Raw genomic sequence first — 9,872 nt, forward strand, 5'->3', positions numbered from 1 at the left:
AGGACCAAATTGTTTTTTACTATAATTTGGCATATTTGGATCATTCTTTGCCACCACTTGGTTTGTTTTTGTAAATCAAATCATTTTTCCTATCTCTAAGTCAAACACACTTGTTTGGGCAAATCAAGAGATATTCCAATGGAAAAATTGATCAAGTACCAAAAACTTCCCCTTTTTCCCATAATCCAAAATTCTCCCCCATAAGAGACCAAATTTTGTAATTAGAGTATTTTGACAAAATCAAATTCTAACTCTACTCTTTTCAAAATTCTCAAGTGGTAGCTGATCCATTTGCTTTGGCCTTAATTTCTCCCCCTTTGGCATTAAGCACCAAAACGGGATAATTCTTGGCCCTTTAACCCCATTGCCTCACCAAAAATGTCAATTAAGAGCAAAAGGCAATGAGAGCATAAGTATGAACTTGGAGGTGAGTACACTAATACCAGAGTGCAGTGGAAGTCTTTGCATTGTCCAAGTTCACCTTTCCCTTTCAATGCACTTTTGAGACTATATCAAGTATACTCAAACACAAAGGTTAGTCTCAAAGGGTCAAGTTGTATCACATCTCCCCCTTAATATGTGCACCATTTGCATATGGACTTGTGAGGTCCGGGGAGGTCATGTACAACTTGAGCACCACAAATATACGACGAGTAATGTAAATGCTTCAAAGTAACATGATCAAAGGCATAGAACACATGTATGCTATAGATCAATCCAAGTTACGCGAATCTAAGACATTTAGCTCACTACGCAACCTGCAAAAGGTTTTCTCATCTAATGGCTTGGTAAAGATATCGGCTAGCTGGTTCTCGGTGTTAATATGGTACACCTTGATATCTCCCTTTTGCTGGTGGTCCCTCAGAAAGTGATGTCGGATGTCTATGTGCTTAGTGCAACTGTGTTCAACAGGATTATCCGCCATGCGGATTGCACTCTCATTGTCACATAGGAGTGGGACTTTGCTCAGATTGTAGCCAAAGTCCCGGAGGGTTTGCCTCATCCAAAGTAGTTGCGCGCAACACTGTCCTGCGGCAACATACTCGGCCTCAGCGGTGGATAGGGCAACAGATGTTTGTTTCTTGGAACTCCAGGACACCAGGGACCTTCCTAGAAATTGGCACGTCCCCGATGTGCTCTTCCTATCAACCTTGCACCCGGCATAATCAGAGTCTGAGTATCCAATCAAGTAAAAGGTAGACCCCTTTGGATACCAGATCCCGAAGCAAGGCGTAGAAACTAAATATCTAAGAATTCGTTTAATGGCCACAAGGTGACATTCCTTGGGGTCGGATTGATATCTAGCACACATGCATACACTTAATATAATGTCCGGTCTACTAGCACATAAATAAAGCAATTAACCTATCATGGACCGGTATGCCTTTTGATCAACAGACTTACCTCCTTTGTTGAGGTCGACATGCCCATCGGTTCCCATCAGTGTCTTCGCAGGCTTGGCGTCCTTCATCCCAAACCGCTTGAGAAGATCTTGTGTGTACTTTGTTTGGGAGATGAAGGTGTCGTCCTTGAGTTGCTTCACTTGGAACCCAAGGAAGTAGTTCAACTCACCCATCATTGACATCTCAAACTTTTGAGTCATCACCCTGCTAAACTCCTCACAAGACTTTTGGATAGTACAACCAAATATTATGTCATCGACATAAATTTGGCACACAAAAAGATCACCATCACAAGTCTTGGTAAAAGAGTGGGATCGGCTTTCCCAACCTTAAAAGCGTTAGCAATTAAGAAATCTCTAAGGCATTCATACCATGCTCTTGGGGCTTGCTTAAGTCCATAGAGTGCCTTAGAGAGCTTGAACACATGGTCGGGGTACCTGTCATCCTCAAAGCCAGGGGGTTGTTCCACGTAGACCTCCTCCTTGATTGGCCCGTTGAGGAAAGCGCTCTTCACATCCATTTGAAACAACCTGAAAGAGTGGTTAGCGGCATAGGCTAATAATATTCGAATAGACTATAGCCTAGCCACAGGAGCAAAAGTCTCCTCGAAATCCAAACCTGCGACTTGGGCATAACCTTTTGCCACAAGTCGAGCCTTGTTTCTTGTCACCACCCCATGCTTGTCTTGCTTGTTGCGGAACACCCACTTGGTTCCCACAACATTTTGCTTGGGACGTGGCACCAGGCTCCAAACTTCATTTCTCTTGAAGTTTTTGAGCTCTTCCTGCATGGCCAACACCCAATCCGGATCTTGCAAGGCCTCTTCTACCCTAAAAGGCTCAATAGAAGAGACAAACAAGTAATGCTCACAAAAGTTAGCTAATCTTGAGCGAGTAGTTACTCCCTTGCTTATGTCACCCAGAATCTGATCGACGAGGTGATTTCTTTGGATCATCGCTCAGACTTGAGTTAGAGGGACCCGTGGTGCTTCTTCCTCCATCACTTGTTTTTCCTGTGCTCCCCCTTGTTCCTGTCCCTCTTGAGTTGGAGGATGCACCATTATAGAGGAAGATGGCTGATCTTGCTCTTGTTGTTCCTGTCGTCGCACATCACCTATCGCCATCGTGCGCATTGCGGCCGTCGAAACATCATCTTCATCTATGTCATCAATATCAACTTGCTCTCTTGGAGAGCCATTAGTCTCATCAAATACAATGTCGCTAGAGACTTCAACCAACTCCGATGATTTGTTGAAGACTCTATACGCCTTTGTATTTGAGTCATACCCTAGTAAAAACCCTTCTATTGCCTTGGGAGCAAATTTAGAATGTCTACATTTCTTCACCAGAATGTAACATTTGCTCCCAAATACATGAAAGTAAGAAACGTTGGGTTTGTTACCGGTAAGGAGTTCATATGAGGTCTTCTTGAGAAGGCGATGTAGGTAGAGCCGGTTTATGGCGTGGCAAGCTGTGTTCACAGCTTCCGACCAAAACCGCTCGGGCGTCTTGAATTCTCCAAGCATCGTTCTTGCCATGTCGATGAGCGTCCTATTCTTCCTCTCTACCACACCGTTTTGCTGTGGTGTGTAGGGAGCGGAGAACTTATGCTTGACGCCTTCTTCCTCAAGATACTCCTCCACTTGCAGATTCTTGAACTCGGACCTGTTGTCGCTTCTTATCTTTTTCACCTTGAGCTCAAATTCGTTTTGAGCCCTCCTTAGAAAGGGCTTTAGGGTCCCTTGGGTTTCTGATTTATCCTGCAAAAAGAACACCCAAGTGAAGCGGGAAAAATCATCAACAATTACAAGACCATACTTACTTCCTCCAATGCTAAGGTAGGCAATGGGTCCGGAGAGGTCCATGTGAAGAAGCTCCAGTGGTCTTGATGTTGTCATCACATTCTTGCTGTGATGAGTGCTTCCCACCTGTTTCCCTGCCTGACAAGCTACACAAGGTCTATCTTTCTCGAAACAAACATTGGTTAGTCCTAACACATGTTCTCCCTTTAGAAGTTTATGAAGGTTCTTCATCCCAACATGTGCTAGACGGCGATGCCACAGCCAGGCCATACTAGTCTTAGCTATTAAGCATGCATCTAGATCGGCCTCCTCTTTCGAAAAATCAACTAAGTAGAGTTTGCCGTCTAATACACCCTTAAACGCTAATGAACCATCACACCTTCTAAAGACAGATACATCAATATTTGTAAAAAGACAATTGTAACCCATGTGACACAATTGACTTACAAACAGAAGGTTGTAACCAAGCGACTATACTAGAAATACATTTGATATGGAGTGCTCGTTGGTGATGGCTATCTTTCCCAAACCATTGACCTTGCCTTGATTCCCATCTCCAAAGATAATCGTATCCTGGGAATCCTTGTTCTTGACGTAGGAGGTGAACATCTTCTTCTCCCTCGTCATGTGGTTTGTGCATCCGCTGTCGATAATCCAGCTTGAGCCCCCGAATGCATAAACCTGCAAGGAATTTAAGCTTGGGTTTTAGGTACCCAACTCTTGTTGGGTCCTACAAGGTTAGTCACAATAATTTTTGGAACCCAAATACAAGTCTTGTCTCCCTTGCATTTGGATCCCAACTTCCTAGCAACCACTTTTTCATTCTTACATGAAAGTACAAACGAAGTGCTGCAAGCATGAAAAATGGTAGTAGGTTTATTACACATTAGGCATATGATGCACAACATGATTTTTCTTAGGCCTATTTCTACCATGCACAAAAGTAGAGCTAGAGGCAAACATAGCATGTGAATCATTGTAAGCAGTATGAACATAACTCTTATTATGACTAGCAATTTTCCTATCATAAATAAAAGCATGATTCCTTTGAGGACTATTAGCCATAGGGGCCTTCCCTTTCTCCTTGTTGAGAATGGGAGCCTTTTGGCTTGTTAAGTTCTTGGTTTCCCTTTGAAAACCAAGTCCATCCTTAATTGAGGGGTGTCTACCAACGGTGAAGGCATCCCTAGCAAATTTTAATTTATCAAAATTAATTTTGCAAGTCTTAAGTTGAGCATTAAGACTTGCCACCTCATCATTTAATTTGGTTATAGAAATAAGGTGTTCATCACAAGCATCAACATCAAAGTCCTTACATCTATTACAAATAATGACATGTTCAACACATGAACTAGTTTTGACTTCCTCTAGCTTAGCATTTAATTCATCATTTAAACTCTTTAAACTAGAGACCGATTCATGGCAAATAGACAATTCAGAGGATAACATTTCATTTCTCTTAATTTCTAAGGCAAGGGATTTTTGCACACTAATAAATTTGTCATGTTCCTCATATAAAATGTCCTCTTGTTTTTCTAACAATCTATCCTTTTCGTTTATAGCATCAATTAATTCATTATTTTTTTCTACCTTAGCTCTATCTAAACCTTTAAATAAACTAGAGTAATCTATTTCATCATCAGAAGACTCCTCATCACTAGAAGAACAGTACTTAGGTGTATCTTGAATACTTACTTTCTTCTCCTTGGCCATGAGACACGTATGGCGTTCATTGGGGAAGAGCGAAGACTTGTCAAAGGCTGAGGTGGCCAGTCCCTCATCGTCGGAGTCGGATGAGGAGCAGTCAGAGTCCCACTCCTTTCCAAGGTGCGCCTCGCCCTTCGTCTTCTTGTAGTAGTTCTTCTTCTCCTTCTTGCCGTATCTTTCTTGTGCCTGGTCATTCTCATTATCGGGACATTGAGCAATAAAGTGACCAGTCTTACCGCATTTAAAGCGGGAGCGCTTTCCCCTTGTTTTGTTCTTGTTGGGGTACTCCTTGCGTCCTTTTAGTGCGGTCTTGAAACGCTTGCTTGGTAGCGTCTCCCTTCTGCTGGTTGCTTTGAGAGCAACGATTTGAGGCTCGTAGACGGGTAGTGGGCCATTAAGAGCATCATCCACGTATCGCGCCTCCTTCACCATCATACGCCCGCTCATGAATTTTCCGAGAATCTCCTCGGGCGTCATCTTGGTGTACCTGGGATTTTCACGAATAAGGTTGACAAGATGGGGGTCAATTTCTGTAAATGACCTTATCATGAGTCGGACGACGTCATGATCCGTCCATCTTGTGCTTCCGTAGCTTTGGATCTTGTTGACCAGGGTCTTGAGCCTGTTGTAAGTTTGTGTTGGCTCTTCTCCCCTGATCATGGCGAACCTCCCTAGCTCGCCTTCCACCAGTTCCATTTTGGTGATCATTGTAGCATCATTTCCCTCATGTGAGATCTTGAGGGTGTCACAGATTTGCTTGGCGTTGTCCAAGCCACTTACTTTATTATACTCGTCCCTGCAAAGAGATGCTAACAACACAGTAGTAGCTTGGGCATTCTTATGGATTTGCTCATTAATAATCACCAGGTTATCCGTACTATCGAAATGCATTCCATTTTCCACTATTTCCCAAATGCTAGGATGGAGACAAAATAGATGACTACGCATTTTATGACTCCAAAATGAGTAGTCCTCTCCATCAAAGTCTGGAGGTTTTCCTAGAGAAATAGATAGTAAATGCGCATTTGAATTGTACGGCATGCGAGAATAGTCAAAAGAGTAGTTTTGATTAACCGTTCTCTTTTTCGGCGAGTCATCATCGTCGTCGTCTCTTGGTGAAGAGGAGGAGGTGTCGCTGTCGTAGTAAATGATCTTCTTGATGCGCCTCTTCTTCTTCCCGTCCCTCTTCTTGTGACTCGATACTGAGTCAGTGGGCTTGTCGTCCCTTGGCTCGTTGAAGAGGGACTCCTTCTCCTTGTCGTTGACCACCATCCCCTTTCCCTTAGGATCCATCTCTTCGGGTGGTTAGTCCCTTAGATGAAGAGTACGGCTCGGATACCAATTGAGAGAACCTAGAGGGGGTGAATAGGTGATCCTATAAAATCAAACACTAATAGCCACAAAACTTAGTTATAGAAGTGTTAGTGCGACTAAGTAGTTGAGAGGCGAGTTCTTGTGGACAAAACAATCACAGAGAAAGCATTCACAAGAGACACGCGATTTTATCCCGTGGTTCGGCCAAGTAACACTTGCCTACTTCCACGTTGTGGCGTCCCAATGGACGAGGGTTGCACTCAACCCCTTTCAAGTGATCCAATGATCAACTTGAATACCACGACTTTCTTCCTTATAGTTTTCTTTTCGTTTACGAGGAATATCCACAAGTTGGAGCCTCTTGCCCTTACAATATTGATCACAAAGAAAGCACGGAGTAAGGTTGGGAAGAGCAACACACACAAGACACAAATTCGTAGCACAACCACGCACACAAGTCACGACTTGAGCTCAAAACACAACACACAGAGTTCGTAACTCAAATGGAGCTCAAATCACTAACACAATGAAGCGAATGCGCGGGAGCGGAGTATGGATGCTTTAGAATACTTAGAGAATGCTTGGATATCTCCTCTATGCGCCTAGGGGTCCCTTTTATAGCCCGAAGGTAGCTAGGAGCCGTTGGAGACAAACTTGGAAGGCCATCCTTGCCTTCTGTCGAGTGGCAAGTCCGGTGCGTGATTTCCTTCCAAAAATGGCATATCCGACTGTTGCTCCTCTGGGCTGATTGGCGCACCGGACACTGTCCATTGCCCACCGGATAGTCCGGTGCACCAGCTGACCGTTGGAGCAGTCCATGTGTCACGCGAAGATTGCGCGGTCGACCGTTGGCGCAGGCGACCGTTGGCTCACCGGACAGTCCGGTGCACCACCGGACAGTCCGGTGAATTATAACCACGTCGCCTTTTTGCTTTTCCCGAGGGTGACGAGTTCGCCGCAGATGACTCACCGGACAGTCCGGTGCACCATCGGATAGTCCGGTGAATTATAGCCGTACACCGTCGTCGATTCCTGAATGCAAACATTTCGCCGGAGACCAGCCTGGCGCAACAGACACTGTCCGGTGCACCACCGGACAGTCCGGTGTGCCAGGCCGAGCTGGACTTTGGCTGCACACAGCCAAGTCTTTTGCAATTCGTTTCTTTTCTTCTCTGTTCTGTTTCTAACACTCAGACAAATACGTTAGTATACAAAAACCAATTACTAAGTCTAGAAACATACCTTGTTAAATGATTTGCACTTCTAGCTTGTTTGGCACATAGCAACTCACTTACTATGTGTTGGACACTTAATCGCCAAAACATTATAGAAATGGCCCAATGGCACATTTCCCTTTCAACTATAACCCATATTGAATCATAGCCATCCCGAGTACGGGGTAGTCCAACTATGAAATCCATACTGATTTCTTCCCATTTCCATTCCGGTACTTTGAGAGGTTGTAGCAATCCTGCTGGTCTTTGGTGTTCGGCTTTAACTCGTTGACACACGTCACATAATGCAACATGAGTAGCCACATCTCTTTTCAAACCGTATCACCAATACTTTTCCTTTAGATCCTGGTACATCTTAGTACTTCCAGGGTGAATAGAATAAGTCGAATCATGGGCTTCTCTTAAGATAAGTTGACATAGGTGCTCGATTTCTGGTACACAGATTCTCTTTTTAAAACCATACTGTGCCTTGATCATCTTCGGTGAAATCTAGGGCTTTTCTCAAACTAATTTGTGCCTTAATTTCCTTGATTTTCTCATCAGACTCTTGTCCTTTACGAATCTCTTGTTCCAAGGTAGATTCCACTTCCATAACTGTTGCTTCCATATTATTGAGCATTCCAAGGTTGAGTTGTTCCATTTTCCAGCACAATTCCTGTGACATCAAATGAGTAGTGACGTTGTTCACTGACCTTTACGGCTCAAAGCATCTGCCACTACATTTTCTTTACCTGGTGATATTGTATTTCCAAATCATAGTCTTTAATTAACTCAAGCCATCTTCTCTGTCTTAGGTTGAGTTCTTTCTGTGTGAAGATGTATTTCAAGCTTTTGTGATCCGTGAAGATTTTACACTTGTTTCCAATCATGTAGTGCCTCCAAATCTTCAAAGCGTGCACAACGGCAGCTAATTCCAATCATGCGTAGGATAATTCTTCTCATGCTTCTGTAACTGCCTTGAAGCATAGGCAATCACTTTTCCTTCTTGCATTAACACACATCCAAGTCCTAGATGTGATGCATCACAATACACATCAAATCCTTTATGAATATCAGGCATAATTAATACTGGTGCAGTGGTTAGCTTTTCCTTTAATTCCTCGAAACATTTCTGACATGCTTCATCCCACTTGAACTCTTTACCTTTCTCCAACAGTGAAGTAAGAGATTTCACTATTTTGGAGAAGCCTTTGATAAATCTTCTGTAGTATCCTGCTAATCCAAGAAAACTCCTGATCTTGGATACATCTGTGGGTTGTTTCCAATTTAGTATTTCACTTATTTTACCGGGGTCTACCTTGATTCCTCCATTGGTGATAATATGACCTAGGAAAGCAACTTCCTTTAGCCAAAAATCACACTTCGGAAATTTCGCATACAACTGATTGTCGCAAAGCTTCTGTAGAACTAATCTCAGATGATCTTTATGTGCTTCTTCATTCTGAGAGTATACCAGTATGTCGTTGATGAATACTACCACAAACTGGTCAAGGTATTCCATGAATAATTTGTTCATCAGGTTCATAAAGTAAGTTGGTGCATTAGTCAGTCCAAAAGACATGACTAAAAACTCATATAGTCCATATCTTGTGGTGAAAGCTGTTTTTGGTATATCTTCGATCCGAATCTTCAACTGATGATATTCTCCAAAAGATGTCTATCTTTGGGAATACTATAGTTCCTCTCATCTGTAACACCCAAAATACCTATTTTGGAATTTGAAAGATATTCTCCAAAAGATGTCTTTGATAAAGATCTTCATATCCATGAAAATACTTTCTTGGAACACATAAATGAGAATATTAAATTGTTCATATATATATGTTAAAATACTGAGACTGGAATTCTAATTAAAAATAATAATAAATAAATATATATATATATCTATATATGGATTATGTTTGTTTGGAACACAATCATTCCTATTGAATTATATATTATGCCTCTAAATTTAAAGAGATAGAATAAATAAGTAATAATACCAAAAATAGTAGGTTTTATATGACACACTAGGATTTGAAATATGTTTTAAATTTGAAACAGAAAGATTAATTAGAGTTGAATTCAAACTTGAAATTTGAAAATGAAAATAAAATTAGGAAAAAATAAAAAAAGAAAAGAGAATATACCCGTATTGGGCTCGAACCCTTAGTCGGCCCAAAATTCTTCACCTCGTGCAGCCCACCAATTCCCGTTCACGTCTGCCCTTTTCTTTTCCTTGAAGTCACTATCGAGTGGGCCTAGGGAGTCGGTCACGGTGCCACTTCCTGGCGGGGCTCGCTGCCCGGTCTCCCTTCACGGTGCGCTTGGATTGAGCCGCTGGCGGGTGGGCCCAAGTTATCAGGGGATTTTGACCGCGCGTGCTTCCTCACACCATTCGTAAGCACTGCTGGGAGGACCCGCACCGCACTG

Source organism: Zea mays, chromosome 8, assembly GCF_902167145.1.
Source record: "Zea mays cultivar B73 chromosome 8, Zm-B73-REFERENCE-NAM-5.0, whole genome shotgun sequence".
Taxonomy (NCBI): Eukaryota; Viridiplantae; Streptophyta; class Magnoliopsida; order Poales; family Poaceae; genus Zea; species Zea mays.